General features: G+C 43.7%; 1 protein-coding gene across 2 annotated transcripts in view; it reads left to right on the plus strand.

The window, feature by feature from the left end:
• The first annotated feature begins 17,856 nt into the window (after positions 1-17,856).
• Positions 17,857-23,065, plus strand: part of LOC106603934 (calcium/calmodulin-dependent protein kinase kinase 1) — a 158,675-nt gene continuing 153,466 nt past the window's right edge. For both annotated transcript variants that reach the window (XM_014198188.2, XM_014198189.2), the window contains exon 1: positions 17,857-18,331. The gene's annotated coding sequence lies outside the window, so the exon portion shown is untranslated. The remainder of the gene's footprint in view (positions 18,332-23,065) is intronic.

Below are 23,065 nucleotides of genomic sequence, written 5' to 3' on the forward strand. Positions count from 1 at the left end.
CCTGAGTATTACTCGGACACAAGTGCACCTGTAAATCCTACTGTGAAAGATCTATGATTTCTGACTGACAGCGACGATAAATGACATCCCAGAGGTCAGATCATTAATCAGAGATTTGACACACAACCAAAGTCAGTTGCACTTCATTTGCTCAGGCTGGTTTACAATTACTATGCTGTGGTGCAGGGCACAGAATTAAGTTCACCATTTTGAAAACCACTAAATAGCTTAACATTCTATTCCCCTCTGAGGAGTGAGAGGAGGCCCACATCTTTAGGCAAAAAAAAGAGAAAAAATTCTCATCATCCCCCCCCCCCCCATCATAGCATTTCATACGCTAGGCTGCCTCAAGTCACGGAAGAGGATAATGGGACATTATTATTCTGGAGAAACATTCAAATGTCTCTCTTTAGGTTTGATAAGGTAATTCCACTACACAGTCAATCAGCCACTTGCACTTATTTCATTTAGATTTGTAATGTTTTCACAAAGACAAGTTACATGAGAACTGGCTACACAGTCAATGATAAATCTGTCAATAATAAAACAGTATTTTGTTTAGGCTATGCCGTCATTATTTAATAAACTTTCTTGTTAAGAACAAACATCTTTAATAAGTCAACATTTACCATGGAAAAACTTCATTACAATGCGTACTAAGTTTAGCTAAAAAAATAAAGAGTAAAAGTGTCTGTCCTCAGTTGCAACACTCACTACCGAGTTACAAACTGCCTCTGGAAGCAACGTCAGCACAATAACTATTTGTCGGGAGCTTCATGAAATGGGTTTCCATGGCCGAGCTGCCGCACACAAGCCTAAGATCACGATGCGCAATGCCAAGCGTCAGCTGGAATGATGTAAAGCTCGCCCCCATTGGACTCTGGAGCAGGGAAACACGTTCTCTGGAGTGACGAATCCGACGGACGAATCTGGGAATGCTACCTGCCCATATGCATAGTGCCAACTGTAAAGTTTGGTGGAGGAGGAGTAATGGTCTGAGGCTATTTTTCATTGTTCGGGCTAGGCCCCTTTGTTCCAGTGAAGGGAAATCATAATGCTACAGCATACAATACCTCATTTGCACTCACTGTATATAGACTTTTTCTTTTCTTTTTTCTACTGTATTATTGACTGTATGTTTTGTTTATTCCATGTGTAACTCTGTGTTGTTGTATGTGTCGAATTGCTATGCTTTATCTTGGCCAGGTCGCAGTTGCAAATGAGAACTTGTTCTCAACAAGCCTACATGGTTAAATAAAGGTGAAATAAAAATAAAAATAAAACAATGACATTCTAGACGATTCTGTGCTTCCAACTTTGTGGCAACAGTTTGGGGATGGCCCTTTCCTGTTTCAGCATGACAATGCCCCCGTGCACAAAGCGAGGTCCATACAGAAATAGTTTGTCGAGATCGGTGTGTAATAATTTCACTTATGACCTCAACCCCTGACCTCAACCCCATCGAACACCTTTGGGATGAATTGGAACGCAGACTGCAAACCAGGCCTAATCACCTAACATCAGCGCCCGACCTCACTAATACCCTGACAACACCGCTACACTGTTCGTGCACGCCAATGAGCGTCTGCGTTGCCAAGGGTTAAAATAGAAGTTAGTTCTATTTGTGACACAGATTGCGCTGCAAGTCCTGCCTCTCCCATGTCCTCATTGGTTTATAGAAGCAGGTACCCACGTGTCATCTCCTCATTGGTTATACCCATGTGGGTGACTGAAAGACGAACGAGGTCAGTGGCGGTAATGCACCTAATTTATGAAAGTTGCCAATCGCAATATAAAGTCCAGAGAAGAAAAAGCCTGGAAGGAAGAGAGATGACTAGAAACGATTCGGTTTACCGTTTTATGTGTGGATTAATTGTCAGAGTAGAGGACCTTGTGCATTTAAGGTAAAATAACAACTCAATGTTTATATCCCAGGACAAATCAGCTAGCAACAGCATGCTAGCTAAATAGGACAAATTAGCTAGCAAATGCAAGCTAGCTAGCTAAATTACCATAAATGTTTAATGCTTTTTGACCTGTCCCCAAATTAATGTAATTGGTTCAGAGTTGGTTTTGAAATTTTAACCTGCGTGTCATGATCGCGTTTGGTGTGGTGGGACAAAATACATTTATGCACGATGACACACGATGGCGCAGCCGGTTTGGGTTCATGTAAGGCTCTTGTGGCTGAATGGAAGCAAGTCCCTGCAGCAATGTTCCAACAGCTGATGGAAAGCCTTCCCAGAAGAGTGGAGGCTGTTAGGGGGGACCAACTCCACATTAACGCCCATGATTTTGGACTGAGATGTTGGACAAGCAGGTGTTCACATACTTTTGTAGTGTATAACTTTACACACATTTGGAATTTTGTCAAACATTGTTAAAAAGGCCCAGCCCTCTCCACCTAACTTGATGCTAGTTTCTGCTCACCCCAATCACCTGTCAATCAGCCTTCACACTACTGCCCATTTTAACCAATCAATCAGTACTTTTGAATGCACCACTGGACAGGGATCGAATAATAGCAGACAGTGACATCTTTAGCTGAAAGAGGCGCTGGAAAATTCGACATTGGAGTGTTTGTGTCATCCAGAGACCACGACTTGTTTGTGTAGCTTTACGGACTTCCAAACATTTTGTACTTTCAAGTGGGGGGGAGGGGTTATTGTGTGTGATGACTGAGGGTTGGTTAGCACCTGTATCCTATTGTACTCGGTATAGCTTGAGAGAAGTCGACCACTCTGACGGTGCCAGCTAACTGTCACAATCTCCAATTATCAAACAAAACACCCAATACTATTCTCCCTCCATACACTTACTTCTCTTTCTGACCACGCCAAATATTTATCTTCAACCAGACTGCATAAAATGGTTGCCCTAAACACACATCAAACCAGCATTACAGCACGGTGAACAGACTAGAGATGGACCTCTCTACATAGAGGAGAGGAAGAGAGAGGCCCGACTCAGTGGAAAATCTGTCTCCCTCCAGCAGGTGGCGTTTTGCCTGTTGTTTCGCCCACCAAGCAATGAGTTTTTGTATGGAGGTCAATGGGTCTCGAATTTTGTCAGGAAAACTAGAATGAGTTATTTGCTATGTGAAGTTAATTTGATTGAATATAAGTTTCGTAATGCTTAAGTTGTTAGGAGTGTATTGATATAAGTAGGACACGTGCCATCCTAGCAACTTTGAGAAAAAACACTTTATATCAGAGTTGTCTCGAGATGGCTATGCACATTCATAGCACGAGGCTAGTAGCATAGCATCTCCATTGAATACAGGTGGTTGACGTCAACAACCCTCTTCTAATATTCAAATAATGAGATGTATCTACCAATCAAAAGAAAGGATTGGCGGGAGCTAGACAAACCGCAGTGCCGCTTCGTGGACGACTCTCATTTTTAGGGCGGAGAGACATGTATCTTGTCAGTATATCCATAATCTTTGCTTTCTATCAACAGGCCTTGTGGGTGTGTTTCATAGAGATAGATAGATGACTCGTCTTTACAGCGTCTGTGACGCATGGCCAGCACCATTGAGGCAATCTCCATTTTGAAGTAGTCCATTTTCTTCATCACGATTGGCTGAGTCCTCCTGATGACCCGGTTGGACATGACTCCAACAGGGTCATCAGGAGGAATCAGCCAATGAAGTTGGAAGTCCCACCCGGTTTCCTACATTTAAATGGTTGTGGTCCCTCAATGGTGCTGCCCATGCTAAATGGCCTTTTGGCCACTAGAGGCCTCTTTTATTCTGTATGGTGTGTTTATACATTTCCCCCCTGGTCACCAGTAATAGCTTTCCCCTGAGAAACAAGGTATGCAAAACATAGTTCTTACGCTGTCAATTCTCAATTAAATTAGCAAGTTCAGGTGATTTTTATTTTTGTTGCCCCAAACTACAAACTCCCCCCCCCCACAAGAAAACCTCTCGATTAGAATTTGACATCATTTTCATTAGCCCTAAGTGAATGTATGGTGTCTTTAGAAAAGGATCATTGCGCTCTATTAAAGAAAGGGGACTCATAATGATAGAGGATCCACTTCTGCCTCCACTAGAGAGACGACAGTGAGGACAGTACATGAGAGAATGAAGTACTTCACTGAAGCGTTACTCTTTTCATTCACACGAAACTTCAACTGAAAGTGCATCTTTCCATTAGTTAATTTTTTTTCTTCAGATTTGCAACTTTTCTGTTTTACACTATCCTTCCATTAGCCTTGGATGTGATGTGGCCACATTCCTGCTTTGTGTGTGTGCAGCTATTATCTTACCGTAAATACCATAGTATATACACAAACAAAATAAGGAAATCTTTTCAAACTATACAAGAGCTTCTCATCTAAACCATATTGCACATAATATTGCACACTTTATTAATGCAAAAATTCACTAATATTGGGACATTTTAAAAAGCCTATAATTTTCCATTTGACTAACAACAAAAATGCTGTCCAGCGGTATTAGGGTAATTAAGGTAATTCTTGCAGGGGGCATGTGGTATCAGAGAGCCGTTGTCTTTAAACTAGGGGTGTCAAACTCATTCCATGGACAACCTAGCGTCTGCTGGTTTTTGTTTTTTCCTTTCAATTAAGACCTAGAGAACCAAGTGAGGGGCGTTCCTTACTAATCAGTGAAGAATGGCGTCGGAAGGGATGGCTGCCGTTTTATGGGCTCCTAACCAATTGTGCTATTTTGTGTGTTTTTTCACATTGTTTGTAACTTATATTGTACGTAATGTTGACGCTACTATCTCTTATGACCGAAAATAACTTCTGGATATCAGAACAGTGATTACTCAGTTTGAACTGGACAAATAATTTTTATTTAATGACTGGCACAAAGGATATAATGGTGCTCCCGGACTAGGCCCAAATCCCCGTCATTCGCATGAAGAAAAGAAGGAAATACGCAATCACTGGAGAATAAACTGGATGTGCTCCGTTCAAGACTATCCTACCAACGGGACACTAAAAACTGTAGTATCTTATGTTTCACCAAGTCGTGGCTGAACGACGACACAGATAATATACAGTTGGCTGGGTTTTCCGTGCATCGGCAGGACAGGACATCTACGTCCAGTAAGACGAGGGGTGGGGGTGTGTGTCTATTTGTCAATAACAGTTGGTGCGCAATGTCTAATATTAAGGTCGTTTCAAGGTATTGCTCACCTGAGGTAGAATACCTCATGATAAGCTGTAGACCACACTATCTACCAAGAGAGTTCTCATGTGGATTATTCGTAGCTGTCTATTTACCACCACAAACTTGCACTAAGACCGAACTCAACGAGCTGTATAAGGCCCTAAGAAAACAAGAAAATGCTCATCCAGAAGCTGTGCTCCTAGTGGCCGGGGACTTTAATGCAGGCAAACTTAAATCTATTTTACCTCATTTCTACCAGCATGTCGCATGTGCAACTAGAGGGTAAAAAACTCTAGACTACCTTTACTCCACACACAGAGACACGTACAAAGCTCTCCCTCGCCCTCCATTTGGCAAATCTGACCGCAATTCTATCCTCCCGATTCCTGTTTACAAGCAAAAACTAAGTAGGAAGTACCAGTGACTCGCTCAATACGGAAGTGGTCAGATGACGTGGATAGCACACTACAGGACTGTTTTGCTAGCACAGACTGGAATATGTTCCAGAATTCATCCAATGACATTGAGGAGTATACCACCTCAGTCACCGGCTTCATCAATAAGTGCACGACATCGTCCCTACAGTGACAGTACGTACTGTACATATCCCAACCAGAAGCCATGGATTACAGGCAACATCCGCACTGAGCTAAAGGCTAGAGCTACCGCTTTCAAGGAGCGGGACACTAATCGGGAAGCTTATAAGAAATCCCGCTTTGCCCTTAGATGAACCATTAAACAGGAAAACCGGCAATACAGGACTAAGATTGAATCCTACTACACCGGCTCTGACGCTCGTCAGATGTGGCAGGGCTTGCAAACTATTACGGACTACAAAGGGAAACCCAGCAGTGAGCTGCCCAGTGAAGCGAGCCAACCAGATGGGCTAAATGCCTTTTATGCTCACTTCGAGGCAAGCAACACTGAAGCATGCATGAGAGCACCAGCTGTTCCGGACAACTGTGTGATCATGCTCTCGGTAGCCGATGTGAGCAAGACCTTTAAACGGGTCAATATTCACAAGGCTGTGGGCCAGATGGATTACCAGGACGTGTACTCAGAGAATGCACGGACCAACTGACAAGTGTCTTTACTGACATTTTTAACCTCTCCCTGTCTGAGTCTGTAATACCAACATGTTTTAAGCAGACCACCATAGTCCCTGTGCCCAAGAAAGAGAAGGTAGCCTTCCTAAATGACTACCGCCCCGTAGCACTCACGTAGCCATGAAGTGCTTTGAAAGGCTGGTCATGGCTCACATCAACACCATCATCCCGGAAACCCTAGACCCACTCCAAATCGCATACTGCCCCAACAGATCCACAGATGACACAATCTCAATCGCACTCCACACTGCCCTTTCCCACCTGCACAAAAGGAACACCTATGTGAGAATGATGTTCATTGACTACAGCTCAGTGTTCAACACCATAGTGCCCACAAAGCTCATCACTAAGCTAAGAACCCTTGGATTAAACACCTCCCTCTGCAACTGGATCCTGGACTTCCTGATGGGCCGCCCCCAGGTGGTAAGGGTAGGCAACAACACATCTGCCATGCTGATCCTCAACATGGGGGCCCCTTAGGGGTGTGTACATAGTCCCCCCTGTACTCCTTGTTCACCCAGAACTGTGTGGCCAAGCACGACTCCAACACCATCATTAAGTCCCCCCCCTTTGTTTTTACATTGACTCAGTACTAATACCCCCTGTAGATAGCCTCAATATTGTTATTTTATTGTGTTTCTTATTTTTTTTTAATCTTATTTTAGTTTATTTAGTAAATATTTTCCTAACTCTATTTTCTTAACTGCATTGCTGCTTAAAGGCTTGTAAGTAAGCATTTCACAGTAAGGTCTGCACCTGTTTTATTCGGCGCATGTGACAAATACAATTTGATTTTGATTTAATTAATCAATCAAGTACAAGAGAGGAGCCAAAACACGCTGATGCTCAGCCCTCTGTGGATTAATTTTGACACGTGCTTTAGACTAGACCAATCAGAGGGGAGGACAGTATGTGGTAGAAGTGTCCTACGAGGTTTACACAACAACAACAACAAAATATGTGTGCTGGAACTAGTTTAGTGTAAAGAGAGTCTCTTATACTTGGTATAGACAAGGATGTCTGTATGTTTCCTCTCTCATCACAGTTTGTGTACTTTCACTTGATGGCTCTTCTCAGTTTGTTCAACTGAACGTGCATCTGGCTTGATATTATATAGAAGCTGAAGCTTGTCTGTGTGTTTCATGGTGGCTGGCTGGTTTTATTCATGTGGTTTAAATCCTCTCTCGTCTCCGTTTGTTTACTCTTCTCTCTTCATCCCATTATTTGCATGTGATATGTTTGAGACTCCCTCCCCATGGCAACTTGTCTTCCCCCTCCCCATGGCAACGTGTCTTCCCCCTCCCCATGGCAACGTGTCTTCCCCCTCCCCATGGCAACGTGTCTTCCCCCTCCCCATGGCAACGTGTCTTCCCCCTCCCCATGGCAACGTGTCTTCCCCCTTCCCATGGCAACTTGTCTTCCCCCTCCCCATGGCAACGTGTCTTCCCCCTCCCCATGGCAACGTGTCTTCCCCCTCCCCATGGCAACGTGTCTTCCCCCTCCCCATGGCAACTTGTCTTCCCCCTCCCCATGGCAACGTGTCTTCCCCCCTCCCCATGGCAACGTGTCTTCCCCCTCCCCATGGCAACGTGTCTTCCCCCTCAGTGCTCAGTCTTATAAACACTTCCAAGTTCAAGGACTGGTGGATATTTTCACCTGCTGCAGCTGCCAAGAACTTAAACGCTGCTTATATAAAATTACTGATATGATGCTGTGCATTTAGGCTTATGGCTCCAATTGGGTTTTTTAATGTAAACTCTTCTTTCAGATTTGGTAGGAAATGACTTTTTTGACGTGTGTGTGTATGTGTATGTGTATGTGTATGTGTGTGTGTGTGTGTGTGTGTGTGTGTGTGTGTGTGTGTGTGTGTGTGTGTGTGTGTGTGTGTGTGTGTGTGTGTGTGTGTGTGTGTGTGTGTGTGTGTGTGTGTGTGTGTGTGTGTGTGTGTGTGTGTGTGTGTGTGTGTGTGTGTGTGTGTGTGTGTGTGTGTGTGTGTGTGTGTGTGTGTGTGCGTGCATATGCTCTGTCATGCCGTGTTAAACACACACCACACACCACCGTCCCAGGGTATTACTATTCCGTCCCAATGCCCAGCCGGCGTCACTGTTCCTGGGGAGAGAGAGAGGAGGGAGGAAGTGGGTCCCTTATTCATCAGGACCAGTGTGAGGTAGTTAGTTCCACCCAGGGCTCCAGTGCGCTCCAGGTTCCCCCAGTACTTTGATCAATGGAAAATCGTTGTGTTTATCATGGAAGTGGTATGGACAGTTTTATTGGTCGGAATACTGTTCAACAAGGGACGCTGTTTTTTGTCAAACTTGTAGACATTTCCTCGAGGCCACTATGGAAGGTTAATTTGTTAGAGATGGATATAGAGTAAAGTATTACTTTATTAATCCCTATATGGGAAATTGTTTTATCATAGCATGCATCATCAATTACTTACAATGACAGAACACTCAACAACCAACACATGATAAAAAATACAATTATAACACATTGACACAAATATCCCAGTATCCCTAAAATATTAGTCTGATTTAAGTGTTCTTTTCTATCTTACTCTGAGGAAAACAGGCAACAACATTTTACAATAGAAAGATCTCATAAAACACTTAATGAATTACACTCATTAAAAAACCTCATGTCTGTGGGTAAATATGATCGTCTAAACCTCTCTGTGGAACATCTGGGCAGGATGTACCTGCTACTGAAGCTACTCCTGTTTTTCATTAGAGCCCTGTGGAGTAGGTATGTTTCATCAGAGCCCTGTGGAGTGGGTGTGTTTCATCAGAGCCCTGTGGAGTGGGTATGTTTCATCAGAGCCCTGTGGAGTGGGTATGTTTCATCAGAGCCCTGTGGAGTGGGTATGTTTCATCAGAGCCCTGTGGAGTGGGTATGTTTCATCAGAGCCCTGTGGAGTGGGTATGTTTCATCAGAGCCCTGTGGAGTGGGTATGTTTCATTACAGCCCTGTGGAGTGGGTATATTTCATCAGAGCCCTGTGGAGTGGGTATGTTTCATCAGAGCCCTGTGGAGTGGGTATGTTTCATCAGAGCCTTGTGGGGTGGGTATGTTTCATCAGAGCCCTGTGGAGTGGGTATGTTTCATCAGAGCCTTGTGGAGTGGGTATGTGTCATCAGAGCCTTGTGGAGTGGGTATGTGTCATTGTCTATGATCATGTGTGTTTTTACTTGCAGTCTTTTCATGAACATGTCCGACATTGATTCCAGGCTGCAGCCAATTGTAGCACTGGCTTTGTTAGCGTGTTTGTCTTCCTAGGCTAAATTCCCTTTCCAGCACACAATGGCTTAGGTCACTACACTCGCCACGATACTGCTACAGAACATACGAAGCATTTTGCCACATACTGTACAGTAAAAAAAAAAATCTAAGCTTCCTTAAAAAGTACAGTCTTGATCTTGCTTTTTTTGTAGACACTGTGAAAATTCTCCTTCAAGTTCAGTTTGTTGTCCGCTATTACTATCTCTTCACAATTCATAGAAATGGAATTAAAAACATCTTTCTTTAACCTAAAATATACCACGAGCTCCTTGGTCTTCAGTACATTCAGGTCAAAGTAATTGAAATCACACCATTTTACAAATGACTCTTTTATATCCCTGTGATGAGCATCATCTCCTCTCACGACACAGCTGACTATAGCAGAGTCTCCTCTCATCACACAGCTGACTATAGCAGTCTCCTCTCATCACACAGCTGACTATAGCAGTCTCCTCTCATCACACAGCTGACTATAGCAGAGTCTCCTCTCATCACACAGCTGACTAATAGCAGAGTCTCCTCTCATCACACAGCTGACTAATAGCAATCTCCTCTCATCACACAGCTGACTAATAGCAATCTCCTCTCATCACACAGCTGACTACAGCAGAGTCTCCTCTCATCACACAGCTGACTACAGCAGTCTCCTCTCATCACACAGCTGACTACAGCAGACTCTCCTCTCATCACACAGCTGACTACAGCAGAGTCTCCTCTCATCACACAGCTGACTACAGCAGAGTCTCCTCTCATCACACAGCTGACTATAGCAGTCTCCTCTCATCACACAGCTGACTATAGCAGTCTCCTCTCATCACACAGCTGACTACAGCAGAGTCTCCTCTCATCACACAGCTGATTATAGCAGTCTCCTCTCATCACACAGCTGACTACAGCAGAGTCTCCTCTCATCACACAGCTGACTACAGCAGAGTCTCCTCTCATCACACAGCTGACTAATAGCAGAGTCTCCTCTCATTACACAGCTGACTATAGCAGAGTTTCCTCTCATCACACAGCTGATTACAGCAGAGTCTCCTCTCATCACACAGCTGGCTATAGCAGTCTCCTCTCATCACACAGCTGACTATAGCAGTCTCCTCTCATCACACAGCTGACTATAGCAGTCTCCACTCATCACACAGCTGACTACAGCAGAGTCTCCTCTCATCACACAGCTGATTATAGCAGTCCCCTCTCATCACACAGCTGACTACAGCAGTCTCCTCTCATCACACAGCTGACTAATAGCAGAGTCTCCTCTCATCACACAGCTGACTATAGCAGTCTCCTCTCATCACACAGCTGACTACAGCAGAGTCTCCTTTCATCACACAGCTGACTACAGCAGAGTCTCCTTTCATCACACAGCTGACTACAGCAGAGTCTCCTCTCATCACACAGCTGACTATAGCAGTCTCCTCTCATCACACAGCTGACTAATAGCAGAGTCTTCTCTCATCACACAGCTGACTACAGCAGAGTCTCCTCTCATCACACAGTTGACTATAGCAGTCTCCTCTCATCACACAGCTGACTATAGCAGTCTCCTCTCATCACACAGCTGATTATAGCAGAGTCTCCTCTCATCACACAGCTGACTAATAGCAGTCTCCTCTCATCACACAGCTGACTATAGCAGAGTCTCCTCTCATCACACAGCTGACTATAGCAGTCTCCTCTCATCACACAGCTGACTACAGCAGAGTCTCCTCTCATCACACAGCTGTTTACCCTCTACTCACATGATTTCACACACAACAATGAACTGAGCCACTTACAGAAATTCTCTGACAACTCTGCTATTAGTCACCTGTGTGATGAGAGGAGACTCTGCTGTAGTCAGCTGTGTGATGAGAGGAGACTCTGCTATTAGTCAGCTGTGTGATGAGAGGAGACTCTGTGGATGTGTACAAACCTCCTCTCATCACACAGCTGACTACAGCAGAGTCTCCTCTCATCACACAGCTGACTACAGCAGAGTCTCCTCTCATCACACAGCTGACTATAGCAGTCTCCTCTCATCACACAGCTGACTAATAGCAGAGTCTCCTCTCATCACACAGCTGACTACAGCAGAGTCTCCTCTCATCACACAGGTGACTAATAGCAGAGTTGTCAGAGAATTTCTGTAAGTGGCTCAGTTCATTGTTGTGTGTGAAATCATGTGAGTAGAGGGTAAACAGAAAAGGTGACAGGATCATCCCCTGCGGCGTCCCCCGTGTTTGTACATATCCGATCTGATACTTCCTGGTTCAGTCTTACCAACTGTGGTCTATTGCTCAGGTAGTTCACAATCCTTTTGATTTTGTTTGGGTTTACGTGAATGTCCTTTAGCTTCTGGGCCAGCAGGTGGGGTTGTGTGGTATTGAAAGCACTGAAGAAGTCAAAGAACATTTGTTTTCACCACGCAGCCGGGCTTCTCCAGGTGCTCATACAGTATGCTCTGTGGAGGTAGATCGTCTTCACCACCAGGATGCAGTTAGGCCTACACCTCGTCTTAGAGCGGGTTTTAATACCCTTAAGGTTTTCCTCACTTGTGATGTCAAATCCAGTGGTCTAAAGTCTATCAGTGCAGTCCCTCCTGTATTCTTTGAGATGGACACTATGCATGATGTTTTCCATTTAGTAGGAATATCTGACAGTATTAGGGGGACAGGTTGAAAATATCCTGCAGTATGAAAGCCAGTTGATTAGCTCTGGCTTTAAAACCTCATCAGGCCCTGCAGACTTACTGGGATTGATCCTCTTCAGCTACTTCACCACATGAAATATAAGGGGTAGGGTTGCAGAGAATCAAAGGACCATGAATATAATAAGAAACCTTAGGTGCTGGCTTGAGGTCGGTAGTAACCACTACAGAATGTCTGGTCAGAACAAGGATGAGGCAGATGTCCAGGTTAAGATGGAAGATATCCACACACGCACACACACACACACACACCTGACCACTCATGGTTTAGATAACGGAGAATCATGTCCAGTGGAAACTGACATTAACTATGTGATTCTGAAAGGAAAGACGAGAAAGAACTTAGACTATAGCACTGAATTAATAGGAATGGCATGGCTGTATAAGCTAGCACAGGTAAGTCTGTAACAGCAAGGGCTTCACACTACAGCAGGCATAAGGTCTAGACACATGGCAATAGACTAAACAGCTTGTTGGACTTGTACACATGAAACTCAGGCAAATGTGCTCAAATAAACATTACAGTATTGTTGAAATGCATACATAATATAAATACAATGAACGATATACAGTACCAGTCAAAAGTTTGGACTCACCTACTCATTCAAGAGTTTATTTGTACTATTTTCTACATTGTAGGATAATAGTGAAGACATCAGAACTCTGAATTAACACATATGGATTCATGTAGTAACCCCCAAAATATTTATCAAAATATATTTTAGATTCTTCAAAGTAGCCAGCCTTTGCCTTGATGACAGCTTTGCACACTCTTGGCATTCTCTCAACCAGCTGCACCTGGAATGCTTTTCCAACAGTCTTGAAGGAGTTCCCTCATATGCTGAGCACGTGTTAGCTGCTTTTCCTTCACTCTGCGGTCCAACTCATCCCAAACCGTTGAGGTCGTGCTAAAATGTTAATGCCAATGCAAAAATGCTAACGGTAGTGCTAACACTAGCGGGAGCGCGAGCTAGCTAACAAGCTCATGGGCTCAGTGCTTCCCAGATCAGAGTCCAGCACCTCTCCTATCTGCTGTTGCTCTGCTGAGAAATCGTATTATTGAATCTGGTAGACTGGTTAAACTCTGCAGCTCTGTCCCTTGCCTCATCACTCTGTAGTTGTCCCCTGGTGATATATCTGTTATCTTCTTCATACCTTCCCAGACATCCTCCATGTTATTCGTTTGCAGTTTACGTTCTAGCTTCAGTTTGTATTCATGTTTGCCTTTCCTGATCAGCCCTTTAATCTCATTCTATACTCCTCTCAACTCATCCCATCTCCATTTTCAAAAGCCTTCTTTTTTCCTGTTCAGTGCCTCCTTGATTTATTTTGTGACCCATGGCTTATTATTTGCATAGCATTTCACAGTTTTGCTTGGCACCACATCGTCAGTACAGAAGTTAACACAGTCCGTTACGCATTCAGAAAGAACATGAAGATCCTCCCGTTAACCCTCCTGTTGTGTTCGTTTCATGTTAATTCATTCTGTGTTCCCGCTCCAAAATGACCACTGCATTATAGCTGATTATAAATCCATAATGATACATATATTATCACCTAATGATGTGTTAGATCTTTTTTTATCAACTTAAGTTATTGTGGACATTACGATTATTTCATAAAGGTTGGTCTGACGTACTAAACACATATTTTGTGACGGTATTTTTATCACTGCACTTGTCTGCCGCTGTAGAATCTCTCTTTCTCTTTTGATCTGAATATTTGTTGACTAGGACCTAGTCGCTAGGTGATAGACGCTGTGTATTTCATTATGTTTGTTTACTGTCTGACTTGGACAGTCGGCCTTTTTTTTTGTCAGCGTTGTTGTAAGCAGTTGTGTAGTTGCGCTCTTGCGCTGCCTACTTGGTAATAATAACGGCCTTGTTTGTCAAGGTAAATTTGTTGTTGTTAGTCACATTTATCCTGCGTCATGTGTTAAATGATTGCACTAATTTTCACTTAAATATTTCGGGTAGTGGTGTACTGGAGGTTATAAACTTTTTTCAGTGTGCATTGCATGTACTCACATCTTAATCCCCACTGATGCGGATCAAAGTAGTGTAGTGGAGGTAGAGACGGCCGTATCGGTTATATAGCACAATAGAGATCATGCACAAAGTAACGTATACAAACACAAATCATGTGAAATATTTGACAATATGGGTTTGAAAAGTAAACCATAGCATAGGCCTGTAATATTCAGCACCACAGGCTGTTAATGCAGCTTGGCCGGTGTCATGAAATGCAACGTAATGTATGGTAACCTGTTTAGTTCAGTAAACAGCTTGAACCTGATATGACTGTGTGCTTTCAAGTACATTAGGTTACATCCAGTGAATTACATTCATTACAGCTGGCGCTGGCTAAGCCCGGCGAATGTCGGGATCAAAGATTTCAGCACCGGACAGCTCTGCTCTGTTCGCTAACTCCTGATAGACAAGGAGAATTGTGGATTTATTCAGGTCTGGTGAGTTCTACAGTTTAGCCTATCATCTTTGTTTTGCTTCTCGACAGAAGAGCTTTAGGGACAGGTTATGAGAATTAGGGACAGGTTATGAGCTTTAGCGACAGGCTATGAGCTTTAGGGACAGGTTATGAGGTTATGAGGTTTAGGGACAGGTTATGAGCTTTAGGGACAGGTTATGAGGTTTAGGGACAGGTTGTGAGGTTTAGGGACAGGTTATGAGCTTTAGGGACAGGTTATGAGGTTTAGGGACAGGTTATGAGGTTTAGGGACAGGTTATGAGTTTTAGGGAGAGGTTATGAGCTTTAGGGACAGGTTATGAGCTTTAGGGACAGGTTATGAGGTTTAGGGACAGGTTATGAGCTTTAGGGAGAGGTTATGAGCTTTAGGGATAGGTTATGAGGTTTAGGGACAGGTTATGAGCTTTAGTGACAGGTTATGAGGTTTAGGGACAGGTTATGAGGTTTAGGCCCTGCCTCGATCCGGTAGCGATCACCATTTCCCCTATAGACGATATAGCCTAGGCCTACATGTGGAAAAGTCTACAGTCTAGAAAAGTTATACAAGAATAGTAATATTAGGGTAAAAATGTATGGAAACCATGGTGTATGGAATTGAATGTAGCCAAGGCCTTTTTTTGGTAACCCATAAATCTCCTCTAGCAAAACGCACAATTATAGAGATGAATAAGCAGCGAATAGCTGCTGTGAAGTGTAGGATATCCTCACTATCCTGTTGTCATGTAAAGCAACACCACATAAAGCTGTTCCATGTCTTACCGCCACGCTTATCTGGTCTCGTAGCCTAACATATCAGCCCTGTTATCTAATTCTGGATATCATGGTGGATGTAATTCGCATTGCCATGATTTTAGGTCATTCAGAGTAGCCTAGTTGGGGCGGCAGGTAGCCTAGTGGTAAGAGCATTGGGCCAGTAACCGAAAGGTTGCAAGATCGAATCCCAGAGCTGACAATGTAAAAATATGTCTTTCTGCCCCTGAACAAGGCAGTTAACCCACTGTTCCCCGGTAGGCCGTCATTGTAAATAAGAATTTGTTCTTAACTGACTTGCATAGTTAAATAAAGAAATGTAAAATTACATCTGTTTCTCATATAATTTTTTCACACAGGGCGCCTTTCATTTGCCAGGCAAGCCGTTTAGGACATGTTCGGCTAAATTAGAGTATACCCACTTCTCCATGCACCAGGACTGCACCACTGATGTCTGGGTATTTTTGCTGGAAAATGTCCCAGTCACTGTTATTCAGGCCCAGCCACACTGTAATTTCTGCCTAGACCTCCGCCTCAGACTTTAGGCAGTACAGAGGAAGCTGTGAAGTAAATTATTGACGCGATGACTCACATAAGTAAACAGGCTATTTCTAGGCCCACTGTGTAGGGCTTGGGCCTGTGTGTGGAGGCCAGTTTCCAAAGACAAGCTGACAGTTGAAGTTCTCCAGCTCTGTGTGAGAGACTGTGTGGGTGCATGGCATGTGTGCGTCAGTGTGCCCGGATGTGTGTTTGTGTGTGTTCAAAGGTGGGAGATACAAATCTCTTGCTACAAGGAGGGCCAGTCAGTTTTCTCTCCATCCAACCCATGATGTCAGTCCTTGAGCTGTGTTCTCTGAAGCCAGGGTTGTTGCCAAGGAACCAAGGTGAACTCTGTATGAACTTCCCTCATGGTGATGGTCGGCAACGACAGAGAAAGTTCTGACCAACATCAAACTTACTTCCTGCACTTTCTGACTTCAGTCCCTTGTTGCATTGTTGATTCTCTAGTCTGTGTGTGTGTGTGTGTGTGTGTGTGTGTGTGTGTGTGTGTGTGTGTGTGTGTGTGTGTGTGTGTGTGTGTGTGTGTGTGTGTGTGTGTGTGTGTGTGTGTGTGTGTGTGTGTGTGTGTGTGTGTGTGTGTGTGTGTGTGTGTGTGTGTGTGTGTGTGTGTGCGAGTGCGCGTGTGTGTCTGAGTGCTCGCTGTGTCCGGCCAAACCCGTTATTCAGACTGATGAACAAAGAAATGCACCTGTGACTCAAGCTGCTGAGGTAACATCCTATTGATGCAGGAGAGCAGAGGAGGCTGCTAGATCTCCTTCATAATAACACAGTCTCTGCATGTCATTCAATGCTACGTGATTCATCCCAATAGATTAGCTGAATCGTGTAGCCAGCTACAGACTCATGGCCCTGGGCGATGTTCAATCAAACACAGTATACAGTATATATACATTTCAGAGCAGGTGACGCCAGCAAGGTCATTCTTCCCGCACTGACAGTTTCAATAAGTACTAAAGGCCCAGTGCAGTCAAACACATGATTTACCTGAGTTACACACACACACACACACACACACACACACACACACACACACACACATATATATGTATCCACAATGTGGTTGGAATAATACTGTTGAAATGTGAAAATGATGATAATGCCCTTTTAGTGTAAGAGCTGTTTGAAAAGGACACCTGAAATGTCAGCTTGTTTTGGTGGGTGGAGTTTTGGTGACATCACCAGGCAGTAAATTAGTTAATAGACCAATGAGAAAGAGAGTTCCAAACCTCTCTGCCAATAACAGACAGTTTTCAGTTTTCCCCTCCCCACTCAGACCACTCCCAGACAGTCGAAGCAACATTTTTGCTTGAAACGTTGTTCTTTGATAAGAAGCTATTTTTGTTTCTTTTTGACCATTTTAATTTAAACCAATCACAGGAAGGTACTTCATTGTTACCCAGAAATGATTTGATATTGAGATAGAAACGGCTGCATTGGACCTTTGATTTTTAACTAGCCTCCTACTTTACACATCACAATTCAACGAAGTTACTGTCTTACATATCTGGAAAGTCCACTTTCAGGTTTTGATTGAGTAGAGCCATAGATGCCGAATAAGTTATTCCTACCCATAATCCTTTACATGTCAGACGTTTAACCTAATATTTGTGATATTGCAAATGGAGCTTTCTTTCCCACAATTCCGAAAGCATTTGGCCACACACTGTTTCTCTATGGTTGATAGCCTACAAAAACCTACAGAAACAGCTGTTTAAGTCTGATACAATGTGAACGAATAAACTCCGCATACCGTAATATGACGGTTCATAGGACCCAACATGACAACTATCCTACAGAAATGTTTGACGAATCATAAAAGTTCGTTGTATTATTTCTATGCGTGTAGGCTACTGTCGACATGCGAACCGCGTACCAAGGTCAGCAAAGGTCCTATCCGTTCTAAAGACTGACTCCATATTCTAACACAAATATGTGTAGGATAGCCTACTGTAGGCTATTTGTACAGAGGGACTTTAAAGTGAAAGCAAGTGGAAGGAAGCGCTGTCGCCAATGTGTACCACATACAGTGTATTGCGGAAGAGAGGGTGTGAACGATGGGACACATTTCAACGCTCTATAGATCGCTAGGGACGAGGCGTGTTTATGGAATGATGCGGGTGTGTTTCAGGGTGGATTTATAAAAGGGGTTGTCCGACAGAGAGTACTTGTCAGTTGTTGTATTATTATTCTGTGTTTAATGTAGTGATTGAACGCTGTGACAGTAACAGTATTTTCCACGGTTCCACCCGGGACATCAATCTAGTGCTCGCGGGCTCTCCAAAACATTGGTCCAGGCAGACTTCCTATTCCGGTGAGTGAAACTTTTTGAAATAGCATTGGACATATTTCTTCACCCACAATGTCATGTCAAAGCTTTCCTACTCTTTTGCGGGCTTAGGTATGGACACATGTGTATTGCAGCATTCGGAACAAAAGAACCTGGGTCATCATTCATTATCAGTAGGCTACCTATACCATGTGCAGGGCACTGTACCGGTTTCCTATGCTGTCGTCTGTTCTTGACACATTTATTCTCTGTCTGAAATGTCAAAACAACGTTTATAGCGGACGAACACGCCGGCCCTTTGTTACAATGTACCGTAGTAGCGCCTTGAGAGGCAATTGATGTGTATGCTACGATCTATGACGTGTGATCATTGCCATACACACGCCCGTTATTAGATCGCTCTCACAATGTTGGCGTATCAAGGTAAGATAATGTTATTCAGTATGCTAAAGCAGCATACTCCCCCAATGCATTGTCTGTCCGCGTCCATGCTCACACAGTGATGTAGCTGGTATGATGTGCACTTTGTGCAGTAGCCTAGCCTATAATGATCCAACGTAGATGGACTCTGTTGTGACTAGATGGGGTACAGCTAAACAGGGTTGCCAGGGTTTACTGACATTTCTAGCCGATTGACCACTCAAAACCCAAACAAAAGGCCTTAAAACTAGACGTTTTTTCTTCTTTTTACAGCGAAAGAGGAGTTGACGTATTTATATAATAAACCCTTTTCCCATAACATTATCGAGTAAATTAAAAACGAATATCGTAGTAACTTGTAACGACGTTAGGAGCAAAATTCGGTTTTCATCAACATAATTATTGTGAGATGACATAATGAAGGAATTTGAATATGTCGCAGGAGAAAAGATAATTCGCCCTCATTAAACTCGCCAGACAATTGTCCATCAATGGATGTCAATTTAACTCGTTTTACTGGTATGATTAAGCAATAAGGCACACGGGCGTATGGTATATGGCCGATTTACCACGGCTAAGGGCTGTTTTTAAGCATGACACAACACAATGTGCCTGGATACAGCCGTTATCCGTGGTATATACAGGGGCGGTTTAATACTCCCCTAAATGTGGAGAATGAAATAATTTTAACATAACTAATTTTTGCTATCGTTCTTTTTTTTTACATCCGTTATTAGACAGTGGCAACGATGATGATTATGAACATGGTATTTTGCCTGCTAATGCCTGCAATGCAGTGAAGAAAACGATATGACAACAATAACGTCTAATGTAACTGGCCCCCTCTAACAGTACAACTGGCCCCAGCTTGGCCCCCCCAGTTGAAATGGTCTAGAACCGCCACTGGGTATATAGGCCATATACCACAAACCCCCAGTATGCCTTATTGCTATAGTCTGATATACCACGGCTAATAGCCAAGCAGCATTCAGGGCTCAAACCAGGTTTATAATTGTAAATAAATCCCCTTTGGGCATGTGCATAACTAGATAAATCCGACAGGAGAGTTTGAGTGATGAAAGTTGGACAGAGGATCTCGAAATCTCTGAGCAAGAAACACTTGGAAGAGCATAAACTAATGTTAGGCTATTTTCTGGCAACTGTGCTGTTATTATGTGCCAGATATTAAGACTACAAACCGTTATAAATGGCCCATTTGCAAGATTGACATGTCATTTCAATTGGCTACAGACTCAAATCTGGATTTATGATTGTAATTCAACTTTGTCATGGTTTGCTTGGATAAAGGCAGGTAGTCTATAGCCCCTGACAGGCCTACATATCATTTCAGATAGTCTACAGTCACCTAGACAAGATGTAGAATGAAATATATTAAATATTAATTACCTGTAGCCTAATCTGACAAATGTTACCGTCAATCTATTGCGTTCCAACGACTGATCGGTAATTGCGACAGAGCTTTGATAACTCCCAATTGAATTAACTAAACATGTCCATTAATAATTGCATAATAACACAAGGCTACAACAACAATAAACTGAAGTTACAGGCTATTTATTATTTGCCAGCTCCAGGTAGGCTACACAAGTGGCACAAATTAATTTGCAATGACTCCAGTGATATCGTCATTTCAACATATGTATTGTATCAAATGTAAGGCCTCAATGGCATATAAATGAATAGGGTATTTGATGGCCAACGGAGGCAAATGTATCATTCTCCACATTTAATGTCAGTTTCATTGAGGACTTTTCCCCCATTAAAAAGAACCAAGCGAGGGTAGTTCCATAACTTCCATTTCAAATTCATACTCGGGCAGCCCCCGAGACCCAAGAACTGAGCATGCATAAAGCACTTCTCTTGATACCATTTTCTTTAAGCAAAGTCAAAACCACCTCCGAGCTAATTTGTGTAATTCGCTCTGGTGCGCCCAGAGTGCTTTTCCAGTGCTTTGTCTCCATTATTTCTTGATGTGCATCAGTTCCAACATATTAATATGTTATACGGAAAAAGGTTTGGGAACCGGTGTCTCCATAATGACAATCTAAATAGCCTACCTGCAAATGGGCAAAAGTTCCTTCTCCTCACGCTCTTTCAACACACACACACACACACACACACACACACACACACACACACACACACACACACACACACACACACACACACACACACACACACACACCCCTCCGGTCCTCCCCACCACTCACTCGGTAATAGACTGCCTCACTGCCTGACAATCAGCAGCAGGTCACAGTGACGTATATATATTTTAATTGAAATGCCATGGCGGCCGGGGTGCGACTTAGAAATAGCCCAAAAACCCACAACCAGCGACCAATACATATTTACCCGTGACATCCTTTTCAAAGTAGCCCAATTAGCAGGAAAACCACAAACATGGCAACACTGCAGCTATGGCTGGAAGTTACTTTTCGTCGCAGATTCAGAGAGCATTTTAGCTGACACTAACCATTTTCCTAACCTTAACCTTATTTTCCTAACCTGCTATGAAAAGGTCCCTTCCTGTCGTAGCTGTAGCCTTTAACACCTAGTCAAACCCCTGTCCCCATAGACATTATTTTCAATATTCATTCATCATAACAAATGCTTATAAATGATAAAGCATTTATAAAGCGCAACACACCACACACCACCACACACCACAACACACCACACAACACACCACACAACACACCACCACAACACAACACACCACACACCACCACACACCACACCACAACACACCACACACCACACACCACACACCACAACACACCACACCACACAACACAACACACCACACAACACACCACACACCACCACACACCACACCACACAACACACAACACACCACACCACCACAACACAACACACCACCACAACACACCACACACCCCACCACACCACACAACACACCACACAACACACAACACACCACACCACCACAACACACCACACCACCACAACACACCACCACAACACAACACACCACAACACACCACAACACACCACAACACACACACCACACAACACACCACACAACACACCACACAACACACCACACCACCACAACACAACACAACACACCACACCACCACAACACACCACTACACCACACCACACAACACCACCACACAACACACCACACAACACACCACACCACACAACACACAACAACACACCACACCACACAACACCACCACACAACACACCACACAACACACCACACCACACAACACCACAACACACCACACCACACCACAACACCACACAACACCACAAAACCACACACCACCACACAACAACACATCACAACACACCACAACACAAAACACACCACACCACAACACACCACACAACACCACCACACACCACACAACACCACACCACAACACACCACACAACACCACAACACACCACAACACAACACACCACCACAACACACCACACAACACCACCACACAACAACACACCACACCACAACACACCACCACAACACACCACAACACACCACAACACAACAACACACAACACCACAACACACCACAACACAACACACCACCACAACACACCACACAACACCACCACAACACACCACAACACAACACACCACACAACACCACCACACCACAACACACCACAACACACCACAACACACCACAACACAACAACACAACACACCACCACAACACACCACCACAACACACCACCACAACACACCACACCACCACAACACACCACCACAACACAACACACCACCACAACACAACACACCACCACAACACAACACACCACCACAACACACCACACCACCACAACACACCACATAAAAAGTCTAACTACTGTGCTGTTGCTTATTAAACCATATTACCAGTATAGTCCTATTATTGAGCTGTAGGGAGAGCAGTATGTGATATAGCTCATTACAATGGCTGTCATCCGTGTGTGGGTGATGTGATGTGTAGACAGCAGCAATGCAGGTTCAGTGGTGGGTTAACAACAACGGTACGCACATAACAGTCAGCTTGTAAGCTCGTCTTATTCAAATCTCAAAAGCGCCCTGTAATTTGCATGCCATTTAAAATGTATACCTCTCTCTCTCTCTCCCCTGTATTGGTAGCTCAGTATTAGCCACTTTGAGATCCTCATTTCAAAATGAACAGTGTGTGTTCATTGGTGGTGTGTATTTCAGGAAGTTGTTTTTGTGACTGACTGTTTGCCAAACAATGCGTCAGGAGTACTGTTGTTCCCTTTCTATATTTACTTCCTGTACTGCTGACTGTGCAGATTAGTGATGCGCGGGTTGACTCATAA

The sequence above is a fragment of the Salmo salar genome, chromosome ssa04 (genome assembly GCF_905237065.1).
Source record: "Salmo salar chromosome ssa04, Ssal_v3.1, whole genome shotgun sequence".
Classification (NCBI taxonomy): Eukaryota; Metazoa; Chordata; class Actinopteri; order Salmoniformes; family Salmonidae; genus Salmo; species Salmo salar.